The sequence below is a fragment of the Tamandua tetradactyla genome, chromosome 10, assembly GCF_023851605.1.
Source record: "Tamandua tetradactyla isolate mTamTet1 chromosome 10, mTamTet1.pri, whole genome shotgun sequence".
NCBI classification, from domain to species: domain Eukaryota; kingdom Metazoa; phylum Chordata; class Mammalia; order Pilosa; family Myrmecophagidae; genus Tamandua; species Tamandua tetradactyla.
Genome location: NC_135336.1, coordinates 54,174,058 through 54,194,077, shown reverse-complemented (window position 1 = coordinate 54,194,077; position 20,020 = coordinate 54,174,058). Strand labels below are relative to the sequence as shown.

The 20,020-nt window shown below is 35.0% G+C and overlaps 1 non-coding gene and 1 pseudogene across 1 annotated transcript; one reads left to right on the top strand and one right to left on the bottom strand.

Annotated features, from left to right (window-relative positions):
* Positions 1 to 7,685: 7,685 nt before the first annotated feature.
* LOC143648982 (U6 spliceosomal RNA) lies at positions 7,686 to 7,789 on the bottom strand. The gene has a single exon (XR_013158872.1). It is a non-coding gene; the product is annotated as a U6 spliceosomal RNA (small nuclear RNA).
* Positions 7,790 to 15,253: 7,464 nt separating this feature from the next.
* Positions 15,254 to 15,895, top strand: LOC143647669 (thiopurine S-methyltransferase pseudogene; annotated as a pseudogene).
* The last annotated feature ends 4,125 nt before the right edge of the window (positions 15,896 to 20,020 follow it).

The window sequence follows — 20,020 nt, the reverse complement described above, 5'->3', positions numbered from 1 at the left end:
TTCCTGTTGCTGAACCTAACCCATTGTGTGATATTTGTGATAACCAGCTCAGGAAAACTGAGACAAATATATTACAAATATTTTCTCCAGTCTGACAGTTATTTTTTTTTTTTATCATTTTGCCATGCAAAAACTTTTAACATTATTTTTACGTTCTCATAAGTATCACTCTTTCTTTATCACATCTTGATTTTGAATCATGGTTAGAAAATATTTCCCTATGTTTAGGTTATAAGTGAATCCATTCCTGCTTTCTTCTAGAAATCGTATATCTTTATTTACTTATTTATTTATGTTTTACATCACTTATTAATTCCTTATATCATTTATTCATTTGAAGATTCATTTATACCATTGATTCATTTATATCATTATTTCATTATTATTGAGGATGGTGTGAGGTATGTATCTAATTTTATATGGGTAACCAATTTGTTCCCATGATTTGAGATGCCACTTTCATTATATCCTAACTTTCTATCCTTTGATATACATACGTATACATATATACACACATATATATACACATATATGTGTACTTGCATGTTTATACATTATATGTATATATATTTACCCAAATGTTTTGAGTTTTATTTCTTTGGAAATAGTGTTTAATTTTTGCCATAAGCTTTTGTCACTTGAATGGAGGTAATCATGTGCATTACCTTTATATCTATGAATATTTTTTATCTTAGTGACTTTCTAATATTAAACGCATCTTGCATTTCCTAAATAAATTCTGATTGGACATAGTCTATTATCATAATTCAATATTGAATTCTGTTTGCTTACATTTTCAATTTTAAAATTTGTGTAATATACATAAATGATACTGGACTATTACTTGTTTCTTATTGGTAATGTCTTTACTAGGTTTAAATACCAGTGTTGCACTTCATAAAGCAATATAAAACGTTTCCTTTTTTTCAATGTTCTTGAAAAATTTACGGAACATTGAGGTGATCTGCTTTTGAAGGTTCTGTAGATTTTCCCTGGGAAAGAAAGTCGGTCTGATTCTTTTTGTTTGTTGTTTGTTTGCTTGTTTTTAGGGGCGGGGATAGAGGAGGTAGTGCCTTTATAACATTTTCTGTTGTTGCTGTTTTATATAAAATTGGTCAGTTTAAGCTTTATATTTCTAATGAGAATAACTTCGTGTGGTTATATTTTCCTGTAAGTGCACTGATTTGTAGAGTGTTGTGCAAGTACACTTAATTTGTTTCTTGTTTTCCCGTTTTATTAATTATTTCCACATTGTCATTTCTACTTTGTGAATGTGTGATTTTTTTCCTTCCTTTCTTAATTTAGCTAATAGGATGTCTATTTTTGTTATATTATCAAATCTATTGTTTCATTTTATTCTACTTGATAATGCTTGTTTTTAAACTTCATAATGTGCTCATCTTGCTTATTATTTGTGTGTTTTGCTATTTTCCGTGCCTTTTTTTTAAACAAGGCATCTTCTATTTCTTCATTTATGGTCATTTTTATTAGCAAAATACTTAAGACTATGAATATTTCCTACGATTGCTGCTTTAAATGCCTCTAGTAATTCTGCTTATAAAAGTGATTGCTATATTTATTTTGCATTGATTATAAATGTTATGTTTTCACCATAAACTGTGACTTTTGGCATTAAAACTGTCCTTTTTGTCAGTTTTAATGTTTTTTTGCTTGAATTCTAACTTTTCTGTCATTATTATCATAAGTTCAGCTTTCCGTTTGTTTCTATTTACTTAAATATATTTGTCTATACTTTATTATTTGGTCTTTCAGATTTCTTATTTTTTAATAATAGACTTTAGTTTTTAGACAGCTTGTTTTTCAATAAAAGTTGTGAAGAAAATTCAGAGAGTACCCATATATCCCACTGCCCACAATGTCCTATCTTATTAACATCTTATTTATAGTGTACTACATTTGTTACATATGCATATTTCTGATGAATAAATATTGATACACTATTATTAATTAAAGCTCTCACATTTTACATGATTCACTCAGTGTTTTACAGTTCTACAGGTTTTGAAAAATGCATAATCCACCATCACAATCTCATACAGACTAGTTTCACTGTCCTAAAAATAACCTGTGTTCCACCTATTTATCTCTTCTCTGCTCCTTCAGGAGAAAACAGATCTTTCTACTTTCACTGTCATTTTCCCATTTCCAGAATGACATTTAGCTGTAGGCTTTACAGACAGGCTTTTTTTTCACTTGACAATAGTCATTGAAGCCTTCTCCATGTTTCTTCATGGTTTGAAAAGGCGGGAGGGGACACTCCATATGTGGCCTGCTGCCTGTCTCTGTAATCCACAAATAAACTCTGTGTTAAACTGCAATTGGGGGATGATTTCCTTCTTGGGAGTGACTGGAGATAAAACATCTTCTAGTAGACAGCAATCTGCTTGTACAATCCTTACCCTTTTGCCACAAGCATTGATAACATTCACTGGATCTGGTAAAATATGTGTTTTATGGCACCTGACCCACTCTTACAGCTATCAGTTCCTGGTAGGTAGGGAGTGGGAACCCTCACCTACAGCATACAAGTGAGTCATGTCTGCAGACCATCTCCCTGCATTGGCTGCAGAGCAAGACCTGCTGGCCATGGGGTACGGTTTCCCACTAGTAAAGATAACCTTGCTTTACCTGTGTGGATAAATATTGTTTCCTCCAATGCTTGTGTAAATTGTGTCTTTCTTCATGACCCCCATGCCTATAAAATCTCTGTTTTGGAGAAGACTGACATTTCTTTATTATCTTCCATGCAGTAGGACTTCTCACCCCAAGGTGAGAACAGGATCTCCTCCATCAATAAACAGCTCACTTACTTTCATTGTCAAAAATATTCCATTGTATGGATGTGCTACAGTTTGTTTATCCATTCACGCGTAGAGTGCCACCTTTCCAATTTTTGGCAATTGTGAATAAAGCTATAAAGCTATAAATATTTGCATGCGCCTTTTTTATGTGAACATGCTTTCAATTCATTTTGGGTAAATACCCAGTACAGTTGCTGGGTCTTATGGTAAGTCTGTGTTTTGTAATGAATTGTCTTCCAAGGTATATAAATTTGTTTCCATCTCATTAGAGTTCCTACTGCTGCACAGCTTCACCAGCATTTGATGCTGCCAGTATTTTAAATTTTAGCCATTCTAATTGGTGTGAAGTGGTTGTTTATTGTTATTTTAATTTTCAATTCCATAGGGACACATATAATGTTGGACATCTTTTCATATGCTTATTTCCTTCCAAACATCTTCTTTGGTGAGATATCTGTTCAGTTCATTTGCAAACTTTTTTTTATGGGTTGTTAGTTTTCTTAGTTTTCAGCTTTAAGAGCTCTTTGAGCATTTTGGATACAGATCCTTCATCATATATATGTTTTACAAACATTATCGCCAAATCTGTCACTTTTCTTTTTATTCTCCTAACATCTTCATTTTTAGAGCAGAACTTTTCTTTTTAATGAAGTCCAAATAATCAGTTTTATTTTACTTTTGCAAATGGTGCTTTCAGTGTTGCATCTTATAAGTCAACCAAATCCAGGGCCCCACTCTGATGAAAAACATTTAGGTCTATGGCCAATTTTGAGGGTTTTTTTTTTTTGAGTTATTTATTTGAAAAATAGGTTCATTTTTTTTGCATGTGGATTCCAGTTTTTCCAGTGCCATCTGTTGAAAAAACTATCCTTTCTCCATTGAATTTCTTTGTTCCTTTGCCAAAGATCAGTTCACTATACTTGTTTGGGTCTATTTCTTCTTTCTCTATTCTATTCCATTCATCTATATATCTATTTTGCCAATACCACACTTTCTTGTTTACTGTAGGTTTATATTAAGTATTGAAATCAAGATTTTCAGTCCTTCAACTTTGTTTTTCAGTGTTATGTTGACTATTGGATGCCTCTTTTTCCATGTAAACTTTAGAATTTGTGATATCCAGAAAATAATCTGTTAGAATTTTTATTGGAATTGTGTTGAATCTACATGCAAATTTGGGAAAAACTGACGTCTCAATAATGTTAAGTTTTCCTATCCATTAGCGAGGACTAGCTTTTCATTTATTTAGATATCCTTTGATTTTTTTCATCAATATTTTGTATTTTTCCTCATATCAATCTGATTCATATTGTCAGATATTTAACTATTTCATGATTTAGTACTAATACACATGGCATTGTATGTTTAATTTCAAATTTGAATTGTTCATTGCTGGTATGTAGGAAAGCAATTGACTTTTTTATATTAACCTTGTATTCTGCACCATTATTATAAACACTCATAGACCCGAGTTTTGTTTTTTTTTTTCTATTCTTTGGTATTTTCTACATAGACAATCATGTCATCTGCAAACAAAGAGGATTTTGTTTTTCCTTCCCAATAGGTAAACCTATTATTTCCTTTTCTTCTCTTATTTAGTTGACTAGTATCCCTAGTATAATGTCGAATAGAAGTTGGATGAAGCAACATTCCTGTACTTTGACCACCTTAAGGGGGAAACATCTAGTTTCTCATCATTCAGTATGCTTTCGGTCATTGGATTTGTGCAAATGTTCTTTATTTTTAAGGAAATTTGCTTCTACTTCTAATTTACTGAGTGCTTTTTATTATGGATGGATTTTGGAAAAGGTTTACTTTTTATGTGTACATTTCAAATGCTTAGGTTTTGAATTGTGTGCTAAGCTGTGGTTTTCTTTATTTTATAGACAATTTAAACCTATTTAGACTTATTGATATGAAGATATATTTGTGTTTAGTGTCAAATACCTCAAATAATACCATGGTATATTTATTAAATTTATTATGTTATGTTTTCTGCTTTTATCTTTGTGATCTTTTTCCACTTTGCTTATTGAAATTTCTTTTTTTTTATTCTGGATAGTTTGAATTCTGTTTTTAGTAGTTATATTTGCATGTATTCCTTTGAGAACATGCTTTGTTACTTATATTATAGTTTAAGTTTTTACAATATGATTTGTCAATTTTCAATGATACAATTGAACTCCAATCCTTTACCTATATGACAATCTATAAGCTTATTCAATATTCCACATTCTTTCTTCCTCCTCTTCTATTTTTAATTTAATTATTTCTACTTTGTCATAACATATAACATAATATATAATGTATTGTAGAACAAACAATATAAATATAGAATTCTTTGATTCTCTTCTCATCCCTATTTTAGTCTTAGATTTATAATGGATATTCACTATTAGTCCTTTTGCTTAAATTTCCCATGTAAGTTCTTGTTTAGATGGAGCTTTTCATCAGGTAGCTGGCATTAGAAAGATTAATGGGTAGTGAATTATTTGAGTGCCTGCACGATGAAGCTATTGTTTGTTTTTACTTTTTAAAACTATCTATCTGCTAGGCTAGACATAAAATAATTGGATGTGTCTGTCAATATTTGAACTTTTTAAATTGCTTCTTCACTGGTAAAGTCTGACACCAATATAATTCTCCTTTCCTTATTATTATTATTATTATTATATTACTTTTAATTAGAGAAGTTATAGGTTTACCAAAAAGTAAGTGTTCCACTTATTTCTAATTTTCTAAATGCTTTTTTAAGTATTATTATTAATCAAAAAAGGATGCTGGACTTTGTTAAATGCCTTTTCTGCATCAACCAAGATGATCATGTGGTTTTCCCCCTTTGATTTGTTAGTTTGGCATATTACATTAACTGATTTTCTTATGTTGAACTACCCTTGCACACCTGTTATATAAGACATTTGATTATGTTGTTTAATTATTTTAGGGTGCTATTAGATTTGATACACATGTATTTTGTTGAGGATTTTTGCATCTATATTCATAAAATAAGCTGTTCTGTAATTTTCTTTTCTTGGAGTATCTTTATCTGTCTTTGGTATTAGGTGATGTTTGCCTTATAGAATCTGTTAGGTAGTGTCCCCTCCTATTCAACATTTTGGAAGCTGTTTCAGCAACATTGGTATTACTCTTCTTGGGATTTTTGGTAGAATTCCTGGATCAGGTTTTGGATGACTGATTCAACCTCTTTACTTGTAATTGGTCTGTTGGGATCTTCTATTTCCTGAAGAGTCCATGTAGATTGCTTTCGTGTTTTTAGGAAGTTGTCCATTTCATCTAGATTGTCTAATATTTTAGCATACAGTGTTTGTAGTATCTGCTTATGCTCCTATTTATTTCTGTGGGATCAGTAGAAATGTCCCCCCTTTCATTTCTTATTTTAGTTATTTGCATCTTATTTTCTTTTCTTTTCAGTATAGTGAATTGTTTGCTAATTTAATTGATATTTACATAGGAGTAATTTTCGTTTTGTTAATACTCTGCAATTTTTTAATTTTTTTATTTGATTTATTTCTACTCTAATCTTTGCTATTTCTTTCCTTCTCCTTCTTTTGAGTCAGTTTCTAATTCTTCTAGGTATGTGGATAGGTCTTTGAGTTTAGCTCTGATTTTTATGTAAACATTGGGGGCTATAAGTTACCCTCTAAGCCTTCTCTGTATTCCTCAAGTTTTGATATGTTGTGTTCTTGCTCTTATTCAGAGATATTTACTGATTTCCCTTGCCATTTCTTCTTTGACCCACTGATCGTTTAAGGGGGTGTTATTTAATCTCCACATATTTGTGGATTTTCCCATTCTCTGCCTGTTTTTTATTTCCTGCTTATTCTACTATGCTCAGAGAAAATACTTTGTATAACTTTGATTTTTAAAATTAATCAAGATTTGTTTTGTGACCCACATGTGGTATTCTGGAGATTGATTCATGGGTACTTGAGAAGAATATATATCCTGCTATATTGGAGACTAGTATTCTGTATATGTCTATTATGTCTAGTTCACTTATTATATTATTAAAGTTCTCTGTTTCTTTATTAATATTCCATCTAAATGTTCTATCTATGATGCATTGCTATCTCCAAATGTTATTGTAAAGATGTCTATTTCTCCCTTCAGTTTTACCAGTGTTAGTCTCATGTATTTTAGGACACTGTGGTGAGGTGTATAAATATTTATGATTGTTATCTCTTCTTGGTGGATTGCCTGTGTTTCTTAAAGCAGCTTTTGACTTAAAGTCTATTTATTTTTTTTTTTGATATTTATAAAGCTACCCAAGCTCCTTTTGGTTACTATTTGCATGGAATATCTTTTTACATTCTATCACTTTCAACTTATTTGTGTCTTTGGGACGAAGGTAAGTTTCTTGTAAACAACATATATAGTTGTATCATGCATTTTAAAACCATTCTGTCAAACTGTCTTTTGATTAAGGAGTTTATTCCATTAACATTCAGTGTCATTATTGTAAAGGTAGTATTTTTTAATTCATTTTGTCATTTGGTTTTGATATGTAGTATCATTTTTCCTCTTTTACTTTTCCTCCTTTTCTATATAGTTGATCATTTACGTTTATGACTGATTCCATTCTCAATATTGCTCTACATTTTTAAAATAACTTCTTTGCAGTTACCCTAAGGTTTATATTACACATTTTACATCTATAAACTATTAATCTGAGAAACATAACAACTTAACTTCAATAGCATGCATTTCTCTGCTCCCATATGCCTCTGCTTTCCCTCTTTATGTTTTTTTTTTTTTGTCTCCAAATTTTCTTTTAATATTTTGCATGTCCATTATCAGGAAATATACCTTTTACTTGTTAAAGTGTTTTCTGACTCATTAGAATAAAATAGGGAATGTGGCACAAATTTATGCATCATCCTTCCATAGGGGCCATGCTAATCTCTGTATTGTTCCAATTTTAGTATATGTGCTGCTAAAGTGACCACTCCATTCATTTTTACTCTCTTTTCCCATTAAAATACCATTTACAATACTGCATCCTCATGTCCCACATATATAGTCATGCTATTTCCCTGCTGCCTCTTTTGATTTGTGTTCTTTTTCACTATTTTTACCTGAAAATGACCTTTTATCTTTGCTTCAATGAATTTAGGTCAGTCTTATCCCTGCCTCTTGCTCTCTTATCAACCTCTCTATGTAGGTGTTTCTTGACTGTCCTTGCTCATGTAGAATCAAATACTTGGACAGTAGCATGCCAGATACCGTCACTGAAATTTGGCATTTATTATTCTATTTACAGCCTATTGAAATTTGGGCATTCTCTGTCTTTTGCTTATGCTAAAAGCATGAAATCTGTATAGTTTTTGTTTGTTCTTCCTTTTTTTGTAAGTTATGTTGAGATATTTGTATTTATTTAGTCATCATTAACTTAGTTAACCACATTCCTAGATAAAAAGCACCTCCTTAGTAAGTGATAGCATGGTTGTCTGATGTTAACTTTCTAACTCCCATTTTCTATAAAAATACATATATTAATTAATTCTGCTCTCTTGCTTTGCTTTACAAATTACATTCCCTATTATGTCTCTTTTAATTATTCATGGTGCAAAATAATTAGTGCAAAAGACAATAGATTGGTCAAGATTCTACTCCTATTAAAGAGACAGAATTGTTAAGGCTTATCTTACCTCTTCTACCTTGGCTCCTTTAGTTATTATTAAATAGTATATTTTTAACAACATCTTGGTATGTTTTTTACACTCAGTGGTTTCTGCCTGAATATGCTAATATCTTTTATTCAACAGTCAGGTTTCTAAATTGCTAGAGCAATAAAACTCAGCATCTGTGTACACAAATTACACATGAAGCTTACATATGCATGATATAGAGAAAAGGGTAATAGGAAGTGGAATCAAAGTTTATCAAAATGTAATTTTATGCCTGATTTGCTTAGAATTGGCCAGATTTCATTTGCACTTCATATCAGCATTTGCCTATTTAGTATAAATTGGAACTATAAATTATTGGACAAAAAATAATTAATTTTTTATTAAATTTAAGGGACTCTGAGCTTTTTCTGCTGTTGTAATGAAGAAGAAAAACTTGAAGCAAGTTTTTCAAGGTTATTACACAAAAAGATATATATTGTATAGTGCTCTATGCTGAGATTAGGTAAAAACTGAATGCAGAACAAAAATTTTATGGTGATAGAATTAAACTTTTTCTCTTCCACTCAAGAATTTGACAACATCGCTAAGTGTTTCTTCTCATTTAAAAAAAAATAAAAATAGGTTAGCTTTATGTTCAGTAGGGTCTTATTATGCTGCCAACAACTGATGCTATACTGTGACTAATATGGATCACAAAACAAATATTAGCAGCCTCATAAAATTTGGTGCACCTGGAACATGTAGGACAATTGCATGTGAATTAGTCATCTTCTTTTTAAGTTATAGGTAGATTATGTTTAATTAGAATGATATAAAAGCAAAGTTAGAATGAGACAGATATTCTAAAAGTGATAAAAGTTTTGGTGAATAACTACACAAATAAAAGTTTTGGTGAATAACTATCTTTAGAATAAGATAGTAGAAAGAAAAAACTGGGAATGATATATAAATGAAAATAATAGGAAGAAATTAAATTTGGATTATAAAATATGTTATAACCTCCTTAAGGTTAAATACTGTCTTTAATTTTTTTTTTATATCCAAGAATGGAAATAAGATAGAAGCCAGTTTTCAACTAGTTGATTTTTTAAGAGACAATAAACTAGTATGATTTTCAAGAGCCTTTGTTTTATCTAGGCTTTGTTTTTTGAGTCATATTTCTGATAAGGTGCATAGGCTATAATTTGGAGAAAATAAATGACTGGCCAAAGGTCCAAAATTTAGCAAATATAATGTTTATAACCAGAATCCAGATTTTCTAATTCCTAGGCTGGTGTGAAATTCAAAACAGCTGTTTAATATTGAATTCACTAGATGTTTAAAAATCAGGCAAGTGGGCAGAGGTGGGGCAAGATGATGATGAGGTGGGGCAAGATGGTGGCTTAGTGAGTGTGGAATTTAGTTCGTCTTCCAGAGCAGCTGGAAGAAAAAATTTTTTTTTAAATTTTTTTCTCTCTCTTAACATCTAATCTAATAGCTAGGAACAACTGCTGGAACTAAATCAGTAACTGGGCACACAGGGTACACCAGTTTGGAACAAGTGGTTTGGCTAAGACCCTATACAGAATTTTAAGTCATCCAAGACACAGAAGACAATGCCCTTCCCCTATGGATGTGACAGATTCCCCAAGGGGAAAGGGAATAGACTTTACTCGCAGCAAAGACATAGCTCACCCAAGCTCCACTTGTCGATTTAATTAACAAATTCTGACTACTGAAAATAGGCCCCCAGGACAGAGAAATCCAGAATAAGCTAAAGGTAGTAGAAATTTTTGCCCTGGCAGAGACGGGGCATGGCTGATGGAAAAAAAAAAAAGGCTTTTTTAGTTGGAAAGCACAAAATACTGCAAAAAGGCTGGACCCCAAGGAAAGGAGGTACATAGAGCCTGGAGATACAGAGCCATGTACCACTTAAGCTCTTGATTGACAAACTCATGGAGTACAGGTCCCACTCTGAAGAAAAAGCCTTTTGGATATTTTTTCTTTTCCTTTTTTTTTTTTAATTTTTCTCTACCTCTTAACATCTAATCTAATTGATATGAAGTGGAAGCCTTCTCAGGTTCCAGCAGCGCCTCAGGCAAGGGTGGTATTAAGCTTGGCTGAGAGACAAAGTAATGTCAGGTGAAAGGAATTAATTCCCTTACCCAAGAGAAAGGTGGGCCTAGCTCAAGTAGAATTTCTCCTTCAAGACTCCGGGATTGGAAAACTGAAGCAATTAAGGCCAGCCTACAATCTCACTTCCTTCTCAATCATACCCTGGTAGGGAGAGTGTGCTGAAATTAAAAGCACCACATCACTTTACACTGATGGGAAGGCACAGGTAGACAAGTGCCACATGCTGGGCAGGATAGGAAATGCACAGAGTCTAGAGGCTTCTTAAGAATGTCTCACAGCCTGCTGGTCACACCTTTAGGGAAAACTAATGCTGGTGACTTTTTTCTCCTGAGACGTGGACCTGTCTGATCTGGGAAAATCTGAATGGGGACTGTAATATCTGAGAAGATCTTCTCAAAAAAAAAAATGGTCTCCATATAGGCAGGGCAAGTAAAGGAAAAACAAGAACTGAAAAATTCTGATAGGTAAAACAAAACCTATGATAGATGTCTAGAATAAGTTGAACTGAATATCAAAGAACATATAGAGGAGAAAGCAATCAAGCAAGAAAATCTTAGGTAAAAGTGTGAAAACAACATTCAGCATAAACTAAGAAAATCAAAAGCCTACATGCCAGCAAAAAATAAAAACTCATACCAAGAAAGTAAAAAATATGGCCCAGTGAAAAAAACAAACCAACACTTCAAATGAGATTCAGGAGTTGAAACAACTAATTTAGGATGTTCAAACAGACATAGAAAATCTCAACAAAAATCAAATCAGCAAGTTGAGGGAGGATATACAGAAGACATGGGTGAACAAAAAGAAGAACTAGAAAATCTGAAAAAACAAATCACAGAACTTATGGAAATGAAAGTCACAATAGAAGAGATGTAAAAAACAATGGAAATATATATGAAGAGGCAGAAGAAAGGATTAGTGAACTAGAGGATTCGACATCTTAAATATGAAAAACAAAAGAAATATAAAGAAAAATGGAAAAATATGAGCAAGATTTCAGGGCATTGAATGACAACATCAAAGCACATGAACACATGTGTTGTGTGGGTTCCAGAGGAAAAGAGAAAGGAAAAGGACGAGAAAGACTAGTGGAAGAAATAATCACTGAGAATTTTGCATTTCTTATGAAAGACATAAAATTACAGATCCAAGAAATGCAGTGTACCCCATATAAAATAGATCTAAATAGACATATTACACCTACTAATCAGATTGTCAGATGTCAAAGAGAGAAATTTTAAAGCAGCAAGAGCAAAGCAATCCATCACATACAATGATGTCACATACAAAATACAAAAAAAGAAGCCCAATAAGACTATATGTGGGTTTCTCAGCAGAAACCATGGAGGTGAGAAGGCAGAGGTATGACATATTTAAGACTCTAAAAGAGAAAAATTGGAAACAAAGAATTCTATACCCCAAAAAAAGTCATCATTCGGCTTTAGAAAGTGGCAGTCCCACCCTTTCTGAGGGCCTATGCAGTGGGCTGCCTCTTTCCAAATCAACCTCAAGGAACATTTAGGAGACCATCTTTTACTTGGCTCCACTCTCTCCAGGCATCAGGGCCACCCCTGGGCTCTCTGCCATTTCCAGGGCACACGTTCAACCCCTCCATGTGGTGGCAACCAGGCTCTACCCAGTCCCCCAAGGAGTGTGCTCTACCTTCTCCAAGGCCTGAAGCTGCACAACTCTTCCACTGCAACAAGGTGGGAGGCTCATGTTGCCCTTCAGGGTAAACTTTCCCTCTCCATGTATATGGGTGGATCCACTCTCCTGGCTGAGGTTTCTGGGCTTCAGACCCAAGTTTCCACAGTTCTCACTCTGCAAACTCCATTTTTCTTCCTTTTGTGTCCTCCTTTGTCAAGATTGGTAGTGGTTCCATTTACACCAACAGTCTCTTCAAGCACTCCAGGACTTCTCCATTGTTCTCTTCACAGTTCCTCCAAAATCTTCCCCTTAGCTATCCAAAAAACTGTTCCATCAGATCTGGTATTTGCAAACCACAGCAGCACCCCACTCTCCTGGTACCAATATCTGTTCTAGTTTGCTAGCTGCCAGAATGCAACACACGAGAGACAGATTGGCTTTTAATGAAAGTGGATTTATTTTGTCAGTTCTTCAGAGGAAAGGCAGCTAACTTTCCAATGAGGTTCTTTCTTACGTGGTAAGGCTCAGGGTAATCTCTGCTGGCCTTCTCTCAAGGCCTCTGGGTTCCAACAACTTTCCCCAGGGTGATTCCTTCCTGCACTCCAAGGGCCTGGGCTGAGCTGCAAGTGCTGAAATGAGGAATGCTGAGCTGCTTGGGCCATGCTACATTGTGCTTTCTCCTTTAAGCACCAGCCAGTTAATCAAACGTCATTCATTGCAGCAGGCACGCTTCCTAGCCGACTGCAGATGTAAGTCAGCAACAGATGAGATTCATGCACCATTAGCTCATGTCCACAGCAGCAGAACTAGGTGCCTTCACCTGGCCAAGCTGACAACTGAATCTAACTACCACAACATATAAATATATGAAGAGATTATTCAACAACAAAAAGACCAACAAGCCGATTTAAAAAAAGGGGCAAAATACATGAACAGACACTTCTCAGTAGAGGAAGTACATGTGGTTAAAAGGCACATGAAAAGATGCTCAAAGTCCCTGACTATTAGGGAGATGCAAATCAAAACCACAATGAGGTGTCATCTGGCACCACTAGAATGGCCACTATCAAAACAAAAAAAAAAGAAAGAAAGAAAATGACAAGAGCTCGAGAGGATGTGGAGAAAGAGGCATACTTATCCGCAGTTGGTGGGAATGTAAAATGGTACAGCCGCTCTATAAAGCAGTTTGGTGGTTCCCTAGGAATGCTGAGTAGGCAATTGCCATATGATGCAGCAATCCTATTGCTAGGTATATATTCAGATGACCTGGGGGCAAGGACACAAACAGACATTTGGACACTAATATTTATAGCAACATTATGTACGATTGCCAAGAGATGGAAACAGCTCAAATGTCCATCAATAGATGAGTGGCCAAACAAGCTATGGTATATACATATGATGGAATATTACACATCTATAAGACAGAAAATGTCACAAAGCATGCAACAATGTAGATGAACCTTGAGGACATTATGCTGAATGAAATTAGGAACAAAAGGACAAATGCCGAATGGTCTCACTAATATGAACTAACATTAATTAGAGAACATGGAGAATTGAAGTTAAGAATACAGATTATCAAGAAATAGAAATAGGGTAGAGATTGGGTAATTGATGCAGAAGGAATACAGATTGTCCAATAGGACTGACCAAAAATTCATACATTGACAGCACATTACTATCTGATTGTAGCACAAAAATATAAGTACACTGAATGTAGCTGAATGTGAGTATGATAAAGGGAGAAGAGCTGGGGCATGTATGAAACCAGAAAGAAAGGCAGAGGATAAAGACTGAGATGGTATAATTTAGGAATGCCTAGAGTGGACTAGTGGCATCATCATTGATGATGATTAAATGTACAAATAAAAACAATATTTTTGCATGTAGGAGAACAAATGAATGTCAGTATTGCAGAGTGTTGAAAATAGGTGGTGTGCTGATTTGAAAGGATTGTGTACCCTAGAAAAGCCATGTTTTAACACTGATCCATTTTGTAGAAGCAGCCATTTCTTTTTATCCTTATTCAGTACTGTAGGTTGGCAGCTTGTTTAGATTATCACCACAGAGATGTGACTTGCCCAATTGTGGATATTAATCTTTAATTAATGGTAGATGTGACTCCACCCATCCCGGGTGGGTTTTGATTAGTCTACTGAAATCCTTTAAAGGAGGAAACATTTTGGAGAAAGCTAGAGAGCCGTCAGAAGCAGCAGAGCCATGAGAACCATGAGCTTCCATGCAGCCAGACATTTTTGGAAATGAAGAAGGAAAATGCCCCTGGTGGAGCTTCATGAAACAAGAACCCTGGAGAGAAAGGTAGCAGATGTTACCATATTTGCCATATGCCTTTCCAGTTGAGAGAGAAAACCTGAACATCATCAGCCTTCTTGAACCAAGACATCTGTCCTTGGATGCCTTATTTTGGATATTTCTATAACCTTACTTTAATTTGGACATTTTCAAGGCTTTAGAACTGTAAACTTGCACCTTAATAAATTCCTCCTTTAAAAAGCTATTATATTCCTACTGTATGGCATTCCAGCAACTTGCAAACTAAGACAGATGGTATATTGGAAAAACTACAACCAATACAAGCTAGGTCTGCAGTAACATCCCAATATGCTTTCACTGAATGTAACAAAGGCATTATACCAAAACTAAATCTCAACAGGTGGGAGGCATGGGGAAGGGGTATGGATTCATTGTGGAAGAAAAGGAAATGTCTTCAGATAGGTTACAGTAGCAAAGGCATATCTATACATTTAGGCTGGATTGCATGATGTGTGAATAAAACTGTTTAAACATGAACAGAGAGGAGATAGCGGCAGGCAGTGGGTGGCTGGAGAGATTAGTGGCCCTAAGGATACAATCCTTAACATAGGAATTGAAAGATCCTTTTATGGAATATCTGACAAACTCAAAGAAAAATAAAGATAATGACCTCTGGGTTTCTGCTACCAATCAAAAAGCAGCTTGAAGATATGTTTGTGAGGCAAAGGTGACTACAAAACTATGAATGATATAAGAACTTTACTCAAAATTAGCGAGTACCCCAATAATGAGGTACATAAATACTGAATACTAACACTGGAAAAATGGCAAGAAAAGTGGGTATGCCACAACATTTCATTTCATCAAGAATAAGGACATCAGTTTACAGACCGGGGACACAGCGTGGTTGGTGTGGAGATCAGTGAATTTTTGAGAATTTTTTACAGAGCAGACTCTTTCTTATTCTGTAGAAACTATTGCTGAAATTCCCAGAGCCGAAGTATTTAAAAGTCCTTCAGGGAGCATATCATTGTACTTCTGAAGCATTTTTGATAGTTTCAGAATAAACACTGGTGAATTTAACAGGATTTGGAATAGAGGAGTCTTAGTCACTGTTAATCAGGTGGCTGCGAATGCTATGGTGATGTAAAGTTGTCCCTAACTAGGAAAAGGTCCCAGTACTTCACATCTGTTGTTTCTTATTCTCCAGCTAAACATGGAGACCCGCCATTTTATATTCCAGACACTGAAATGAAAAGGCTGTTTGGTACAAAATGCAAAATTGGTTGACTTGAGAAGGTTGATGCTTTTGAAGAATGTCATAGAAGTTGGGGAATTGATTATATATTTGAAATTGTCTATCTATTTGTGGACAAAATCTAGAACATCAACATGTTTCTAAGCAATTGAAAATCATGCTCAGGCATGAAAATATAAAACATGACTAAAAAAACCATTTACCAATCACATCACAAAACTTTGTTCAAAAATGCATATAACTCTTTAGAGAAAAATGCATAATAAAATGTCTAAAGTGACTAGCTTTTAGAAAAGTGTGCAATTAGGTGTATAAGCAGACTATACTTATCTGTTTTACTTACAGATTACAAAAAAAATTACAATAAGCATGTATTACCAGTATAATTAAGAGAAATGCAAGGCATTTAACAAAGAAATATAAGAGAAAAATTGACATTGAGTGTTTATATTTTAATATGATGCAAGCTAAAAAAAAGGCAATAAATTATGTTAAATAATTTTTACTATAAGCACCCCTTACACACCTCTTTTCATAATGTGTTTCATTATATAATGGTTTTATATGTAAGATAATTAAGAAACCATTTGAGAATCTTAGTTAAATGAACTAACTTATATGGAACCAAGTGTTTTTCCTAAACTGCAAAATTTTACGAACTTTAAAATTAAGTTTTTTCCTGAGTTTGGAAGGTTTTTGTTTCCTCTAGGTTGATCTTGTTTAAGTAATAGTTGAATGATGTATGGTGAATCCAGACTAATGACTGTTCACTATGAAAATTTAAATTAAAATATTTTTCATTAATTAATATTTTATTAAATAATAGACAATCATCTAATGCCACTACCTAATATCTAATAGTTTTCAGTTGCTTAGCTCATGTTAATAGAATTGCATATTTTATTAGAAATATGATATTTGTGTGCTGTGGAGAAAAAATGAACAAAGAGAAATAAGTGCTAGAGAAAATGCAGAGAAAGAAAATTACCTGTTCACTAGCAGTAAGAAAAATGAGAGGTGCAATCCCTTGGAAGACAAGGAGGTGGGTTCACTGGAGGCTAGGAATGAGGTTGCCATATGATCCTGAAACCCCATTGCTCAATATATACCTGGAGGAACTAAGTATAGGGACATGGATGGACATTTGCACTCTAGTGTCTATGACAACAGTGTTCATAATTCACAATGGATGGAGGCAGCCTGAGGGTACAACGACTGAGGAATGAAAGGGTGAATTATGGTGAATACATACAACCAGCAACTGACTGGCTGTAAGAAGAAATGAAGTTGTGAGGCATGCAAGTAGGTGAATGAACCCTAAGGACTGTATGTTGAATGAAATGTCAGAAATGAAAAGACAAATATTACCATGCCTCACTCACATGGACTAACTATAATGTAAAAACTCAGTGAACTGAAGTTGAGAGCAGGGGCTATCAGGTTGAGGCCTTTCTGTAAAGGGTTGTAGGCTGCAAACTCTTACAGCAGCCACATATATTCATGAGTTGTAACTGTTATTTCTAATTTCAGAGACACTGAGCTGTTTGTTTATAACCCGGTCTTTCCCAGAAACTCTGGGTCTTTATGTGACACCTGAGACTCAGAATTAGAGCTCTGAAGCTATGACAGTCAGCTGCACCCCATACAGCAACTGTTTAAAAAGAAGAAAAAGGGATCTTACTTCAAGTAGGGATATGAGTGAAGCTGATCTGATAGGACTAAAGCAAATCAGAATACAGGGTAAAGGATGATATTGTTCATATTTTTAAACTTCAAAAAGGGAGCCAGGTTTATTAGGAGCAAAATTTATATTTTGGGTAGTGCATTTCCTAATTTAATTTGCATGCTTAGTTTAATTGAACATCATAAGTACATGGAATCCTGAATAGGGCATGGAATTTTGTTGGTTTGTCCAGGCTAGTATGATGCCCCAATATATCCCAGAGTAATTTGGACAGTGAATAAAGAAGTATTTGAAAGGAGGAACTATTCAACTTCCCCATTGGAGAATTTCTGATATTCTTGAAAGCAATGGAGACCACCAAAATCATTAGGCTGAACCCTTGATCTTGGGGTTGGCTTCTATGAAACTTATTCCTGTAATGGATAGGTTAATTCTATTAAAATTAGACCTAAGAGTCACCCCCAGAAAACCACTTCTGTTGCTCAGTGTGGCATCTCTCTTGAACTCACTGCCCTCCCCCAACATGGGACATGATTCCCAGGGATATAAATCTCCCTGGCAATGTGGGACAGAAATCCTGGGATGAGCCAGGACCTGACATCAAGGGATTATGAAAACCTTCTTGCCCAAAAAGGGAAGAGAAAAATGAGAAAAATATAGTGTCAGTGGCTGAGAGATTTCAAAGAGTCAAAAGATTATCCTGGAGGTTATTCTTACACAGTGTTCTAGTTTGCTAGCTGCCAGAATGTGATATACCAAAAATGGAATGACTTTTAAAAGGGGGAATTTATTAAGTTGCAAGTTTACAGTTCAAAAGCTGTGAAAATGTTCCAATTAAAGCAAGGCTGTAGAAATATCCAATCTAAGGCATCCAAGGAAAGATATCTGGTTCAAGCCAGTGACATTTAGGTTTTCTCTCTCAACTGTAAAGGCACATGGTGAATGTGACAAGGTCTGTTAGCTTTCTCTCCAAGCTTCTTGTTTCATGTAGTTTCTACAGGGGAAATTTCCTTCTTCATCTTCAAAGGACTCTGGTTCCTTAGGCTTTTGTGGTTCTCATGGCTCTCTCCTCTCTTGTAGCTCTCCAAAATGCTTCCTCTTTTTAAAGGATTCCAGTAAACTAATCAAGACCCACCTGTAATGGGTGGAGTCAAATCTCTCTCTAATCAAAGGTTAATACCAGCAATTAGGTGAGTCACATCTCTGTGGGATAATCTAATCAAGTTTCAAAGCTATAGTGAGGAATAGGGGCTAAAAGAAGTGGCTGCTTCCACAGGATGGGTCAGGGTTACAACATGGATTTTCTAGGGTATATGATCTTTTCAAACCAATAAATTTCAGCATTTGTTCCCTAAAAAAGATGTTTTTCCCATGTACAAAATACATAACAATATCAGAAAGCCTTAAACCATTTCAGTAACAATACACACGCAATACAAGGTTAAAACCAGTACAAAATCTCATCAAAGTCTGTTACAGGCATAGTCTGTTCTAAGGAAAATTTTCCCCTTGCTCTGGACCTGTAAAACTCAGAACAAGTTATTTGCTACCAATATATGAAGTAGGAACAGTCATAGGATACATATATTCATTTCCATAGAGAGAAATTGAAAGGATCACAGGGGTCATTAGACCCATAGTTCAAAACTCATCAGGGCAAACTCCATTATATTTCAAGTCTGAGAGTCATTCATCCTCAGGGCTTTAGGAAGCAACAGTCCCACCCTTTTCCAGGGCCTTTGAAATGGCCAGTCTCTCTCAGAATGCAATCTTGGGGAACATTAGGGAGTCCACCTTTTTCTTGGTTCCACCCTCTCCAAGCATAGGGCTGCACCTGGGCTCTCTGCCATCTCTGGGGCACACACTCAACCCCTCCATGTGGTGGCAGCCAGGGTATTCTCAATCCTCAAGGAATGTGGTCCACCCTCTCTATGGCCTGAGACAGCACAACTCTTCCACTGCAATGAGGTGGAAGGCCCATCCTCTACCTTTGGGGTAAACTCACCCTCTCCGAGTTCTTGGGTGAGTCCACTCTCCTGGCCCAGAGTTTCTTGACTTTAGACTTTAGCATCCATAGTTCAGCCTCTGAAGTTATTTTTCCTCCAATGTGTCCCTTCTATGTCCCTCTCAGTTCAAATTGGCAATTATTCTGTTTATACAGATCCCAAAACACTCTTGTTGGCTTTCTATGCAGTAGCCTTGGATTATGCTCATAAAACAGAACTTTTCACAGATCCTTCCTGAATAACTCCATCTCCAATCCTGGCTTTCTCTGAAAGTTCTGAGTGGTTCCACATTTGGCCAGATCCTCATGTGAGGCACTATTATCTGGGGTTTCCCTTTCTGGAAGTCCAAAATTTTCCAGAACATCAATTTCTGGTTTCCCTGTACCCAAAAGTTCAGTTCTCAGCTTGTCTCTTTCCTGTCACATTTTGCTATAAGCTGCAAGGAGAAACCAGACTGTACTTTCCACATTTAATTTGGAAATCTGTTCTGCTAAATAACCAAGTTCATGGCTTTTAAAATCTGCCTTCCATCTAAAACCACTACTCAAATTTGCCAGATC